This window comes from Octopus sinensis, linkage group LG3 (assembly GCF_006345805.1).
Source record: "Octopus sinensis linkage group LG3, ASM634580v1, whole genome shotgun sequence".
Taxonomy (NCBI): domain Eukaryota; kingdom Metazoa; phylum Mollusca; class Cephalopoda; order Octopoda; family Octopodidae; genus Octopus; species Octopus sinensis.
Window position 1 is genome coordinate 172,361,630 of NC_042999.1, and position 16,624 is coordinate 172,378,253.

The 16,624-nt window shown below is 34.8% G+C and overlaps 1 protein-coding gene across 3 annotated transcripts in view; it reads left to right on the forward strand.

Moving 5' to 3' along the window:
• LOC118762678 overlaps nucleotides 1-16,624 on the forward strand; it is a 528,570-nt gene that overhangs the window by 381,651 nt on the left and 130,295 nt on the right. Inside the window, exon 3 of one of the 3 annotated variants that reach the window (XR_004998445.1) lies at nucleotides 258-301. The exons of the other annotated variants lie outside the window; for them this stretch is intronic. The gene's annotated coding sequence lies outside the window, so the exon portion shown is untranslated. Of the gene's footprint in view, nucleotides 1-257; nucleotides 302-16,624 lie in introns of those variants that run through there. 3 annotated transcript variants of the gene reach the window in all.

Sequence of the window (16,624 nt, forward strand, 5' to 3'; positions counted from 1 at the left end):
GACATTTCAATTCTGCATAAACTACAACCACATCATTCTCATAAAATGTTGTATATTTTTTAAACTTATGTTTTAGCGTTTTAACTATGTCGGGATCAGAAACAAATTAATCGAGTATTCTGAAAAAAAACAACAAAAAAAACAGAAAAGAAAACGTTTAAGATATAAAAAGTGTGCATAAAGTAACATAATTCTGTTACAAATTACTTGAAGTGCAAAGTTACTTAATTATCGTTTTTATCATTTGCTTCTTTCAGTCATTTAACTGCGGCTATGCTGGGGAAGCCACTTTGAAGGATTTTGGTAGAGCAGATCCATCGCAACAGCTCTTTTTCTGTTCAAATCCTGGTACTTATTACATCGGTCTCTTTTTGCGAAGTTTTAAATCTCGGGAATTTAAACAAATCAAAAACCACCGGTCGTAATAGGTGTGTGTGTTGTAGTATGCTACATTATATTATTTTATGTTATATTATGTTATGTTATATGTTATGTTATATGTTATATTATATAATATGCTTGTGTCTGAGTGATAAGAAGCTTGCTGGGTACTCAGTCCACTGCATGACATCTTCAGCAAGTGTCTTCTTCTATAGACTAGGGTCGACCAGTGCCCTGTGAGTGAATTTGAAATTCGGAAACTGAAGTATGCACACACACACACACACACACACACATACACACACACACACACACACACATATATATATATATATATATATATATATATATACATACATACATATATGTGTGTGCTTATATTTGTGTTTATATTTGTCTTCCATCACCACTTGACAACAGGTGCTGGTGTGTTTACTTTACGTAACCAAGCGGTTCGGTAGAGTAGGGCAATAGAATAAGTACCAGGTTGAAACAGTGAGTACTGGGGGTTAGTCATTCGACTAAAATTTCTGCAAAGCGGTGCCTCAGCATTGTCTCAAACTAATGAATGAAGCATGTAAAGGATGAAAATGTAAAATACGTACGTATATATAAGTCATTATTTGGTCATTGAAAGGCGGCGAGCTGGCAGAAACGTTAGCATGCCGGGCGAAATGCTTAACGGTATTTTGTTTGTCTTTACGTTTTGAGTTCAAATTCCACCGAGATTCACTTTGCTTTTCATCCTTTCGGGCTCCATAATTTAAGTACTAATTGTGTACTGGGGTCGATCTAATCGACTGGCCCCTCGCCCCAAATTTCGGGCCTTGTGTCTAGAGTAGAAAAGATTATTTGGACATTAGGTATACGGTTAGGAGTACGTCAATTAAGACACTTTTAACGTTTAGGCAACCTGACGACATCCAGTGTTCTTTTTATTTAAGTGTGACTGGCTCAACCACAGGAATTTCACAGCGTGTGCCGAACTTAAAATGAATGAAGGAAACGAGAAATGGAGTTCACGAAACCCTATATTCATCATAATGATCGTTTTGACCCACTTTGCATCAGTCCCTTGTGGGCGGGATACTATGCAAGAGGTTGTGTTGCATCCACTGGTGCAAATAAATCAACTAGACACAGGAACATATGCTTCAGCACAACAGAGCCACTTTGCCGTATCCCACCCGCAAGCGATCGATGCAAGATGGTTCGAAATAATCGTTGTAATGAATAAAGATTCTTGTGAACTCCATTTTCCGTTTCCCTCATTCATTGTATATATATATATATATATATATATATATATATATATAGATAGATAGATAGATAGAAATATAGATAGATAGATAGATAGATAGATAGATAGATAGATAGACAGATAGATAGATAGATAGATAGATAGATAGATAGATATATGGCAGGCCTCTTTAAACAGAACAAATCTGTCTTTGGTCGAAACGGGGCTACAGTGGAAAAATGTTCACCCAATACACTCGAAACTTATTCAATTGTCATTGTTTCATATTCAGTCAAGCGAAGATAGAGAGATATTATCAAATATTAGAAATAGTTTATTACCTGAAAGTATACAAGAAATGAAATAGAATTATGAAAATAATTACAACAGTATGTATACATATAGTATATAACGTTACAAGAAGAATATTCGTAACAAGTTTAATTTATGCATGTCAATGACCCTAAATTACCTATATAGGTTTCGCAATGTTGACAGATATACCTTGTATTCATGTACAAATGTATCTATTAAATATTGATAGTTTTAACCGATTAAAATATCTATTAAATATTAATAGTTTTACCCGATTAATATGTCTATTAAATATTAATAGATTTACCCGATTTTTCAAAATACTGCTTTAAATCAATAGCAAAAAATTGCTCCTGCGTTCTCCATGTATAACAGTTGAACGTTTTTTTGTGATTTTTCTGGGGTTTTTTTGGTTTTTTTTTACTTTGCGTTCTGAAGTTTATTCACTGAAAAGAAACATATCTGTTTATTTCGATATTCTAAGGTATGCAACGAGTTTTATGGATTTGCTCGGGCAGCACAGACAAGCATTTACGAAATGTGTTCACTGTAAGCATTTAGTAAGAGAATTTTGTGCCCTTTCAGAGATTAAATATAATATTATAGATATGAGTCATTATAGTATAAAACGTTAACACTCCAGGTACTTCTAAGGTTATAAGCAATTAATTGAATTGAAATCCAATATGAACTACGTGTACATTTGTTATAGTTCCAATTGAGTTTGAACGATAATACCCACCACGTGTTTGTTTCGCATATATCTGAAAAGAAATAAATGAATAAAGATATTCGTTGTTGTCTCTTGCGTAGAAAAATGTCCTCAAACATTATGATTAAAATCTAATGCGTTAAAACAAGGAAAATGAAATATATATGTGAAAGTGTGTGTACCTGTATTTGTGCGTGTGCATGCTTATGTATGTCTTATAGTGTGTGGATGGTATGCACATATATATGTATATATTACATAAAAATATGCAATATACATATGTGTGTAGTGGGGTGAATGAGAGCGTGTGCGTCGTCTAGCGAGTGGATTAGGTAATGACCGCTGATTCGGATAGTGTAGGACGGCACCGTTGTCTTCTAAGAAGTTTTTATCTCCACGGTCTCACTTTCCTCAATATATAGTCAAATGAAGGCGACTGAACTTCCCTGTTGAATCTAAAACATTTACCCCGCTGGCCAATGGCCACCCCTAGGAAAATAACCCCTACATCCGCCCCCAGAGGACGACAAACTTCTTAATGTATTAGGGAGTGGGGAATTAACCAAAAGTGCTAATTGTCCTAGGGGGTAGTTATTATTATTATTATTATTATTATTATTATCATCATCATCATCATCATCATTATTATTATTATCATTATTATTATTATTATTAAGTAGTTTTATTTTTATAGCGTGCTTTCACTTCACTACCGAGCGCAGCTCTGTGTGCCTTAGGTATGTGCTGTGATTTATTGTGATGCTCTGATGGTTATTGTATGGAAAGCGTTCTGCGTAGGATATGTGCAGTGCCTAGTAGTGCAATTTTCTGTATGTTATATGTGTTTGTAAGTCCTGGTGTTTTTGTTATGTATTTGTCTGAATATTTTTTTATCATGCCTAATACACATACTATGATAGGAATTGTTTCTGTTTTTAGATTCTACATTCTGGTTACCTCTATTTCCAGGTCTTCATATTTTGAAAGTTTCTCCATTTCTTTTTGAGAAGCGTTGTCATCTACCGGTATTGATACATCAATTAGAAAGCATTTTTTTCTTCCAGGTCTCTGACAACTATATCTGGTCTGTTGGCCTTAATTTCTCTATCTGTGTGTATCGGCATATCCCAGAGTATGGTTGCTTTCTCGTTTTCTGTGACCTTTTCTGGTGTGTGCCTATACCGTCTTTTTTCTGTTGTTATTCCATAACGTTGGCATAGCTTCCAGTGTATGTAGGTTCCAACTCTGTCATGTCTGTGAATATATTCCTTCTTAGCCAGGACTGGGCAGCCGGAGATAATATGATTTATTGTTTCTTGTCCATCACCACATATTCTGCAGTGACTTGTTATATTTCTTTTCATTACATGTTTTTGGTAATTTCTGGTGGGGAGGCTTTGGTCTTGTGCTGCAATTAAAAATCCCTTTGTCTCTGCTTTGAGTCTTGAGCTTCTCAATCATTGCTGGGATTTTTCTTTGTCTATTTCTTTTGCGTTTAGTTTAGTCCAGTATTATTATTATTATTATTATTCTATGTTTGACTTTTGCTTTATGTCTGTACAAGTTCGCTCCAAGTCTCACCCAGAGACCTTTAGAGACAACAGGTTAGAAGTTCTGTGCCATATATTTGGTTTTTTTTTTTGGTGTTGTACTAGTGAATGTCTAATACATAAAAATAAAAAAAAAATTAAATTAAAAAAATAAAAAAAGTTTGTTTTAAACCTTGGTATTACATAGAGAGTATTTTGCGTAGGATATGAGCAGTTCCCATGAGCACTATCTTTTGAATTTCTGCCATTTTGGGGTTTCCTGGTATCTGAGTTAGGTAGCAATCAGTCCCTTTCGCTATCATTCCCAGGGCACCTATGACAACAGGTATTGTCTTAGTCTTCAGCTTCCACATTTTGCTGATTTCTGTTTCAAGATCTTTATATTTGCTCAGTTTTACGTAGGTCTTGACAGATACGTTTATATCGATTGGGACAGTCATATCAATGAGGAGGCATGTTCTTTGTCTGAAGTCTTTCAATATAATGTCTGGCCTATTTGCATCTATCTTCCTGTCAGTTTGAATGGTGAAGTTCCAGAGGAGTGAGATGTGGTCATTTTCAAGCACAGGAGGTGGATTGTGTTCCCACCAGTTTTTTTCATGGGGCAAATCCAGGTTTTTGCAAATTACCCAGTGAATATATTGTGCAGCTCTATCATGCCTACTGAGGTACTCGGTAGGCGCAAGAAGACTGCATTTGGAGACAACATGGTCAATGGTTTCATTTTGTTGTCGGCATACACGACATGTTGGGCTACTGCCGTTCTTTAATATGTTGGCCTGGTAGTTTCTTGTTGGTAGGCATTGATCTTGAGCTGCTATGATAAACCCCTCTGTTTCAGATTTTAACCCAGAGGCCATTAGCCATTGATGGGTAAGGGCTTTGTCGATATCTGCATTATTCGCTCTCTTTGGGTATTTGCCATAGAGAGGTTTTTCTTGCCATTTATTATTCAGAATATCTAAGGCCGCAGTTTTGGCACAGGTTTTCATGCGCCTAGCTTTTTCTGTGCTTGTTTCTTGTATATCTATCTCTAATTCCGAAATTGGTAGTATTCGGAATTCACTTAGATATTCCTTTGCCTGTTTTGTGACTGAGTATGATGCTTTCTTGTTTTCATGTTTTGAGACAAGTTTTAACATCCAGTCCTCAGAGTTTTTCAGGTAGGTGTCTAGGCCAATTGTAGCAATCTTCATTGTTATTGCCAGTTGCAAAAGACCACGGCCTCCCTCTTTTCTTGGCAGATAGAGTCGTTCTGTATCTGCCTTAGGGTGGTGCATTCTATGCATTGTCAACAGTTTCCTTATTTCTCTGTCGAGCTGACATATTTCAGTAATTGACCAGTTAACAATATTGAAACAGTAAGTCACGACTGGTATGGCTAATGCATTGATCGCTTCGATCCTGTTTCTTGCATTCAGCTCTGTCTTGAGTATTGCTCTCACTCTTCGATAGCATTCTCTCCTGATACTTTCCTTCATCTCTGAATGCCTTATTCCGTTCCCTTCAATTACCCCTAGGTACTTGTAGCTCTCCGCTGGGTCTAGTTTTTTTATGACATTCTGTTGGTCAAAGTTAACGTTAGATGTTTCTGTCATTTTTCCTTTGATAAAGGTAGCCTTTACACATTTATCGAGGCCGAATTGCATTCTGATGTCGTCACTGAATTGTTTGACTATCGCTAGTAAGTCCTTGAGTTGTTGATAATTTTTTGCAAAAAGCTTTAAATCATCTATGTAAACGAGATGATTTATATTTTTATCAAACATTTTTTACCCGTATTGCGCGTCATTGAGCAGCTTTGAGAGAGGTATTAAGGATAAACAAAAGAGGAGTGGTGACAGTGAGTCACCCTGGAAAATGCCACACGAAATTATTACATCACCAGCACTCAGGGATTCATTGTCACTGTTCAGAGTTAGTGTGGTTCTCCATGATCTCATACTTACAGTCAAGAAGTTTCGCAGAGTAGGTGCTATCTTATACATTTCCAGGCATTTCCTAATCCAGCTATGTGGTAGGCTATCAAAAGCCTTTTTATAGTCTATCCAGGCTATTGATAAGTTTTTGTGTCGTTTGTGACAATCTTCTAATATCATCTTATTGATGAGTAGTTGGTCTTTACAGCCGTAGGATCCACGTTTACATCCTTTCTGTTCATTAGGGAATATGCTGCTGTCTGTTAAAAAACTATAGGTATATTCCGTCAGGACAGATGTTAGTGTTTTGTACATAGTTGTTTAGCAGGTTATGGGTCTATAGTTTTTTGGTTCATTTGTTTCTTCACTTTTTGGAAGCAGGAATGTTAACCCATTAACTAGTCAAGGAGGCATCCTACTAGGGTGTTGCAAAACATCATTGTACAGTTCTGTTAGCAGTTCATGGCTCTCTGGGAAGGCATTCAGCCAGAAGTTAGGAATTTTATCCTTTCCTGGAGACTTCCATTTGCTTGACCTCCTGAGAGCAGATCTTATATCTTCTACCTTGACACCCTCCCACTTTTGCTCTTCTAAGGGGTCCAGTTCTGTAGATATTCTGTCAATCCAGGGGGCCTTTTCGTTGTGTGTTTTTTCTTCTGCCCAGATTTTATTCCAAAATCCCTGCACTTCTTCTTTTGATGGTACAGTCCTTGCAGTAAACGCTGTTTTTCCTATCTTCCTGTAAAAATTGTTGGTGTTATTTTTGAACATTTATTATTATTATTATTATTATTATTATTATTATTATTATTATTATTATTATTATTATTATTATTGTTGTTGTTGTTGTTTTTGTTGTTATTTTATAGTAGACTTTAATAAATCTAATCTTTATACCGTTATTAATTCATACTCAGCTTATTATATAAGGTAATACCGGTATCTCCACAACTTGAAATATTTAAATTTAATTAAATTAGTATATACTTAACATGTTCTTTAACCTCAGAACCCCCTTATTAAATACCAGTTAAATTAAATTGCTGAATCTCCATAGAAAGCATCTAATAAGTTAATAATTAAATATCTAATAAGTAAAAAATATTAAATTATTTCTTTGTAATTTTCTTTTCCTCCCTGTATTGTGGTAAAATTTGGTATATACTCAAAATAGTCAAAGAAAGTTTATCCTTTTGTTATGATATCATTCTTAAGAACCTTCTTGATTACCCTAAATTTTAATTTTATACAATAAAACAATATTGTTTGAAATTATCTTTATAAATTACTTGATTTAACCTTTTCTTAAATGGCCCTACCCTCCTGATCTTAGTATTTATAAGGGCCATAATATAAATAGCCCTTCTAAAGAAGTACCACTAAGAAACAATAAATACCATGTAGGTGTTAACAATAATAACTTCTTAAATTTATAATATAACAGTTTATATTTTGATTAGTGTAAAATATGAATGTCCTATAGCTTAAATATTCCTTTAGCTGATACCAGATATCAGTCTTTTATTGATATTAGATAAATAGGTAAATATATAATTTTTAGTCTAATATATTTTGAATTATTATACATTTTCTATAAAACTTCTCTATTGGTGTTGATAAGCTACATATACTTTATCGTGGTTTTAATGATTCAACTATCTTATTTCTTTTTCTAGTGTATTTTGCCATATTGATTATTTTATTTCTTTATTATCTTATAGTTAGCTTTTATTAATTTATAAACTTAATCTCATTTTTGTACCTCTATTAAGTCATATTTAGCTTATATACTATACTGCTATAGTCGCTACCTATAAAAACTGCTTAGATTATAATTATATTAATATACAATTAGCATGTTCTTTTACCTCAATACTCTGTTATTAATACCAGTATATACCAAATTAGTCAATATTTACAGATATCGTCTGATGAGTTAGTATTTAAGTGTATAATATATATAAATATTAAACTATTTCTGGATAATTTCTTTTCCTCCCCCTATTGTGGAAAAATTTTGGTTTATACTCAAAAGTATTTAAGAATTTCTATTCTTTTGTTAAAACATTCTTCTTAATCATCCTCTGAATAACTCTAAACTTTAAATGTATACAATATAGCAACATTTAAAAAAATATTTCAACTATAGTACTACATGATAAGAATTACTCTGTTTCATTATCAATGGTGTGCTAGTGGGCAATCTCCTTAATTCTCAGCTAACATCTTGTTTCAAGTTTTCATTTAACATACCTCGTGATATTGCTTCTAATAAATCTTGATTTTTATGACGATACCAACTATGATATCGGTCTGCTCCCTCAGCCCTATCCCTAACATTCATTGCATATTTGTTCTCTCAGCCTTATGTATAAAAGGATTTGATAAACTAGTCTATAAATTGAAACTGATCCCATAAAAACAAAAAACAGTGACAGGTAGATTCTGTAACAATGTATATCTTCTTGATACCTTAGTAGCTTCTATGCTGGTGAGAAGGGAGCATGTTCTTTGTCCATCTTAACTTCTTGGAGATTTTAAGTATAATTATACTAATGTGTCCATCTGTTTTAATTTAATCAAATTGTATGTCTTTGCGCAGCTGAGGATTGCTCTGCATTTAAATTCATGCAATGATTGCATTGTTAAATTAAATGGAGTTGCACGAAACGATCGCACTGCATTACCTCTAGATATCCTTGTAACTTACTTATTTTGAATTTAATCACCTTACTTTGAAATTGTATGTATAATAACGTACTAAATTCTGGTGCCTCAACTTAAGCATCATATTCATCTGAATCTCTCTCTCTCTCTCTCTTTCTCTCTCTCTCTCTTTTTCTCTCTCTCTCTCTCTCTCTCTCTCTTTCTCTCTCTCTCTCTTTCTCTCTCTCTCTCTCTCTCTCTTCTCTTTCTCTCTCTCTCTCTCTCTCTCTCTCTCTCTCTGTACATATATATATATATATATATATATAAGGATTATGCAACCAACTTTTCAACTATGAAATACATTTGATCATCAAAAATGATAGTTCCTTGAACTTTCTGCACCCTCTTCTTATTCAAGCAACTGTACATATAGAACAGCCATTGCTAGCAGTGTCATTTAAGTAATAGAAAATATTTACTAATTCAAGTAAAGCACGTCTGTAATTGAGAAAGTATATTTCCCGTGCGTACTTCATGTCTATTGCTCTTAGGCATCTGCCATATACAAAAGTCTACAATTTCCATGAATCTTCTTATCAACCATTGCATCACTTGGGAGTTGTGTGGCTTGCACTGATTACTCTGTGTGAATCTATTTCCCTACGGCTTTCCTACACACATTTGCACACACACACATACACAGACACTCATTCACATTCAGTTACGCACAAACATATATATATATCCATTTACATACAGACAGACGCACTTTCCTTTGCGACTGTCGGTATTGCCGCTACTACACTGAACAATCAGCAGACATAAAAACTATATCCATGATATAAATTAAGCCTGTAGGCGCGCTCAACAGTACCGTATGAGAGAAATCGACATCAAAGAAATGACATGGTAAGTGGTGAGATCGGCAAGGAAGCATTTGAAAACAACACAGTTATGCGATATTTCAGTTTGGGAATAATAGTCGTGTCTCAATTCTGCACTCCGCGTAAACAACGTAAGACAATTGTGAGGACAATTCAGCTACTAGACGAAATCAATTCTGCATGCGGCGTCTGTGTAGTCAAGATCACATTAAGGACACGGTTTCTAATAAACGCGGTTGGGTCACGTGACTTTGGGTTGCTGACGTGGTTAGCAAATAATAGCCATGGCTCAAACGTGTCATCCGCGTAATCAGCGTGCGATCATTCTAAGGACAACTCAACTCCCAAATGAAAACAACACTGCATGCTGCGTCTAGGTACGCAAGCTCGCGTTAAGGACACTCACTAACTAACGTGGTTGGGTTGTAGAAACCATAAATTAGTAGATTAATGTACATTCCATATTTCGGTTTATAGTCAACAGCTGGGGAATATTTGTATGGGCTTAGAAAGAAGACTTTGATAATGAAGCTAAAAATATATAGTTAAATAAATGCTCAGGATTTAACATATTTAAGCATAGTTTTCATAATAAACATAGTGCGTTTCAAACGGGTTTTGCTATAACAAAATGTTACCTATAGTATTACGGAAACAGACTATTATTGGTACCACATAGATAATGCAGTATGAAGTCTACATCAGTTCATCTATTTAATACAACCAACTTATATCATTTCAGTAGCTGTTTTTACAGATTTGAACCGAAGCAATGCGTGGACCAGGCGGGCAGTCGTATGTACTCCAAGAAAGAGGGTTTCCTGCCTTCAAGGATCCCAATACTCATTAGATGAAATCACCTTTGGAACATATGTAATATATGTCCCCAATTTAGAGAAAAACTATTGCGAACTTCAGAAGTTCTGCGGGTTTACAAACACACACGTACACAGTTATATATATATATATAATTCGGAATACAAAAAATGGGACAAGAACGCAAAACATCCAGACAGATCATACAAAAGCGGGACAAGAAAAAACATGGGCGAGTTATTCAAAGTCTTCTTTCCTCAGTCGAGTTCCAGGTTATCTTTGCAATTTCGGCTTGTTATACTCGAGATTGCTCTAATCTGGACAGCCCCAAGGAAAAACAAAGCTAAGAGCATTAGATACCTTGGAACAAATGAGCAAATATATACGAAAACAAGGACGGAAGAAACGGAGAAATGGTCCACAACTACAAATGCAAATAATAGGACATAACAACAGGTGTCATTCGACTAAGGACGAATTAAGTTCAGCTGGCATGTGTGAAAGTGATGCGTTACGACATGGACATAAGAGATGACAGGCATGGAGAAGAATATAGATAATGCATGGATGGTAGTCAAACCAAGAAAGAAAGGTCAGGCTTGGCCGAACACCGGTCCCATGGGAAGAGAGAAGAGAGGTAGAGGCAGAGTGACAGAAGAATTAGGGAGGGAGGAGAAAAAATGGAGAGATTGAAGTGAAAGAGGAGAGAGGGATTAATGTCCCTTGAACCAACATAGCAACCAAGTTATGCGTTCGTTCGTATGGTTTACCCAGGAAAGGGGGTTTTCTGCCCAGGGACCCTATTATTCATTATGTGGAACATTTTAAGCCTAAAACCATCTCAAGAACATAGTGTATGTTCCCAGTTTGGATATAATCAATTGGGAACTCCAGAAGTTATGCGTGTTTACACACACAAACACAACCCCCCCCCCAACACGCACACACTCACATCCTCAATTTTATATATATAGATAGAATTTAGTGCATTTTTGATCACCGCATTTGCATAAGATCAAAAGTAGATTTGCTGCTATATGGCGACGAAGAAAGATCATTTATCATATCTCAACCTAGCGAATCTAAAGATTTGCTTGTGATTACGGTAATATATACCTTCAGTTGCTGCATTTGAGAACATCTTATATAGGCACAGATATGCATTCTATTCCCTAAAGATTCACGATATTTAGAATACATATACATTCATACATATATCGGTATGTTTGTGTGTGTGTGTGTGTGTGTGTGTGTGTGCGTGAGTGTGTCTGTGTGTTTGTGTGTGTATGCGCATCAGGGCATCTATGCATATATGGATATATGATTATGTATATATTAATATATGTGTGTGTGAGTGTATGTATATATCTATATATATACATATGTGTGTGTGTGTGTGTATACGTATACATTATCTATATTATTTACATTTGACGGATATATGTCCTCATCGTGTTTCTTCTTAACACAATTTTCAGCCGATATAATCTCCAGCTGGTGTCCTGGGGAAATTTCGAACATGGGTACTCATTCCTAAGGTATTTTTCGATGTTATTATTATTATAATCCCAGGAGACCGAGTTTGATTCCGGGCGGCGACCTGAATAAACATTTAAAAAATAATAATAGTAATAACATCGAAAAATACTTTAGGAATGAGAACCCAAGTTTGAAATTTCCCCAAGACACCTGATGAAAGCTGGAGGGTATATCAGTCGAAACGTTGTGTTAACAACAACAAGATGAGCACACATATTCGTCAAATGTAATTAATGTAAATAATGTACATAATTCCTCATCTCTAATATATAGAACTGTATATATATATATATATATATATATATATATATATATATATATATATGTATATATATATATATATGGTGTGTGTGTGTGTGTGTTTGTGTGTGTGTGTATACACACACATGGGAGACCCCCTTCGGTCACGAATGATCATGGGATTGCACATACAAAGCTCCTCTCCGAGGCACAAACCATGACACACAGAGACACACACACACTCACACACACATATATATACACGTAGAGATATTTTTTACTGTTTCCTTAAGATCCACAAAAGAAGTATTTCATCCAAAGTGAGATGTACACTGTATTAGAAGAGGAGAAATTTACAATTTCTTCACATAAAGTCACATATTTCGACAAGTTTTATAAAGTGGCGTTTTCCTCCAACTAATCTTCATGTTGTAGATAGAAAAAGAGATAGAGAGAGAGAGAGAGAGAGAAAGTGAGTGAGTGAGTGACTGATTGAGTGAGAGAGTGATTCCTATGAATATGCATATACGCCTAATTATATATATATATATATATATATATTACATTATATTTACTTTTCTATAGTAGAATTTTTAGGCCGTCAAAGGAAATCTATTTCTGTATATATTGTAAATACCGAGTGAAAATACGCCTAAGAACGTCTCTGTCAGTATGTTTATGTATTTACGTTCCCCTCTGTATCTGCATGTGTGTATGAAAGCGCATTTTCCTATGAAACTGTTTATATACGTAACTACTTGACGAAGGATACAAAAACACATTTACGACTAGCAGTAAACACTCTCACCAAGTATTTTGATTGCCTTCCAAATGTCTGCCGAAGCGATTTTTTGTTCTTTTTACAATATTATTGGTTATTGCTTGTTATTTGAATATTTCACTTTCATTTAGATTGAAGAAAATCAGCTGTTCGAAAAACTTCAAAGAAATTTGAGGAAAACTATGCAATGATCATGAAGGAACGGAAAAATAAATTTGACAAAATTTCACGCAAAATTACATTGGTAGGACAAACCTAGATACAAACACGTGTACGCGCACACAAATTTCCGCATATGCAGACACATTAAATGTTTTTTTAAATTTCTTCGAGTTATTCGTATTCAACAACTATATATATATATATATATATATAGAATATAGATATTATACATAAGAAGATGCAGCCACGTATAGGTTTGTAGCTATAGAGATCTAGAAGGAGAAAGAGTTACATAAAATAAAGATAATGATATACTCTCTCACACAAACACACAAATTTACACACACACCATTATAGTCTTGCATTGATTGTATAAACATGAATCAGGCGCATGTATTTATATATGCTTCTGTATGTGTGCGTGCGTGTGTATTTTATATAATTTATCGTAATATACTGGCATAAATACTATGTTAAAGTAAAGTTGTGAATAATAATATTTAGTTAGTCTGAGTTAAAACATGGCCGACGTCGACTTTGTATTTTATGCTTTCGTAAACGATAACATCAGAAATCTGTTAGGTGGCGCTGTGTATTTTAAATGGTTGTTGCTGTCCTCCAAATATGCCGTTTTTCCTCGTTGTTGTGTTAATATAAGTTGTATAAATAGTAGCAATATTAGTACTAATATTTGTTGTTTATGCTCTTATTGTTGTTCCTTTTGATTTTGTTGAAATAATTGATTTTGATATTACAGTTCTGTTAGTTGAGTTGTGGGTGTTATAAGGATTTTCAGATCAAAGATATACTCAACAAATATACACGTTTGACTTTTTCATTATTATTGCATATCTTTTTACATATTTACTTCAGACACTGTTACTCATTTTCGAAATGATGGAGAGAGTCTAACTGTGATACACGCAGTGAGTAAAAAAAAAAAGAAAATCCCAAAATAGTGGAAAATAAGGATGAAATCAAACGAAACGCAAAAACAATATGAACAAAGAATTCTATGGTGCGAAAAAAATAACATGCAACAAAAAGATCTATGCCGTAGAAAATTCAACACGAACGCCATGATTTTCTTTTTTAATTTGTTTTTGATTTAATAACATTCGTATTTGTATGGTGTTATGTAGGCATGCATACACACAGCCACTCACACATGCATACACCTATATATATATATATGTATGTGTGTGTGTATAACACAATGACTCATAATACAAACATATTTTTAGAAATATTTCAATATGTGTGATTCTGTGTAAGGCGGTGCCATCATGCGACTGTTTATGTGTATGTTAGTGGTGGGTGTTCCTCTTTATGAATGCATGTTTTATTTGGAATATATATATATATATATATATATATATATATATATAAATAAATTCAAAAATAGAAATAGTTTTTAAGAGCTTTTCTCTGGATGTGTGTATATGTAACTGTGTTTTTTGTGTGAGGATGCGCATGTTTCTAACATGTGAAATTTAATATAACTATTTCATTAAATGTGAATATGCGCTAGCGTATGTGAGTCCGTGAGATAATACAAAAATAGATTGTGAGAGTTTGGATGTGTAAGTGCGTTTGAGTTTGCATGTGCGTGTGTGATAGTGTCTGTGTAGAGGCGTCAGTGTGTGTGTGTGCATTTCGGCGTAAATTTGTGTTTAAAGAATTCTTTATAAGAACAGGAAATGTAAATTTACGCTGTTTTGCACACTGGAAAATCTAATACAGCTAACTGTATTCTCTGTTATTGTATTGAGCACATCGAAATAAAATTCTTCTCGAATTTCCTAATATATTTTTGTAGCGCGAGTTTTCACTGAGAAGCAATTTCATCATTTATAGCATGTAAGCCAGCACATTGTAATACTCACTGATATTAGCTCAAAAGAGTCGCTACTCAGAATTTCAGTTTCTTATCAAAATATTTTGGTTGATACTCTACGTTACGGAACTTAGAGACAATAAAGAAAAAGAAAAAAAAACTGACAGTCTTATTCTCCTAAAAAGTAAACATCTATCAAGAGATAAATTTTGCAGATGATATAGGGAATTCTATATAGAAATAAGGAAGGACGATGTCAAAATTCACCGAAGTTCATCGTAATCATTCTTTCGCATAACACTGCTTCCCACGCAATATGTCCAAAAAATACATGGAAGCGTTAAGTAATAAGCATTCCCTACATTATACAAAAGCACACGCTCATGCATAAATGTGTGCGCACACCCACACGCATGCACTCACACACACACATATGCGATTTTGCATATCGTCTTTGTATTTATCAATTCCTTTGACACCCACCTCTCATGGTTCTCCGATTTAGTCAATTTTCATTTTTCCTTTTCCTGTTATCTTCTCTTATTAACGACGTCCTCCCCTCCCTTTCTGTTATATAGAAGATAATTTTTGAACACTGCTTAGAAGTAAGGCACCTGCGACATAGCACTATGTTTCTGTATTTCACTCAACTTTTGAAAATCAAAGATACCTGTGCGACATCTTCATTATCCTCAGTGCATTTTTCGACTTACTTTTTGTATATTTAAAATTGTGTTGAATTATATATATATATATATATATATATATATATAGGGAGAATTTACGAAAAATCAAAAGACGAAGACAGGTGGTGTACAAAACAAACAGACGTATTAGTATAACGCTCAGGAATAGAAAAAGTATTTTTACGTTTCGAGCCTACGCTCGTCTACAGAAAGGGACACAGAAAAAAACAAAGAGAGAAACAAGGAAAGAAAAAATCTGTGTAGTGACTAAAGATCTATCCTGCCGACTGACTGCCGGACAGACGGGTCACACAATAGGGCGAAGAAGTAGGGGAGATAACAAAGTAAAGATGACCCACAACACGAAGGTGCGTCTGTGTATAAGAGAGTATGTATGTGCGTGCGAAAGAAGGCTGGTGGTCTGGAGGTGTGCTTGTATGTATGTGTAGGTGTAAAAATGTGGCGATGGGAATTGGTCATCCTATCCCCTACACAACCTCCCACATACCCTACCTCTACCTCCACCCGTGCTTTCCCCACTCTTACCTCTCCCACCTCCCAACAACATCACACAACACCACACTATAGCATACAATATTACACATCACATCACAGCAAACCACATATATATATATATACTATATATGTATATATATAATATATTATATATATATATGTAGTATATATATATATAAAGGGTAAAGACCACCTTCGTCATGAATGACCATGGGATTGCACCTAGAAAGTTACCCTCCTAGACACAAGTCGGGCAAGGTTGTTTATGGAAGACCAGCAGTCGCCCATGCATACCAGCCTCCCCTCTCCACGCCACCAGTGTTATCCAAGGGAAAGACAAAGGTCGATACAGCTTGGCCCAGTGACGTCGCAACTCATTTCTACAGCTGAGTGAACT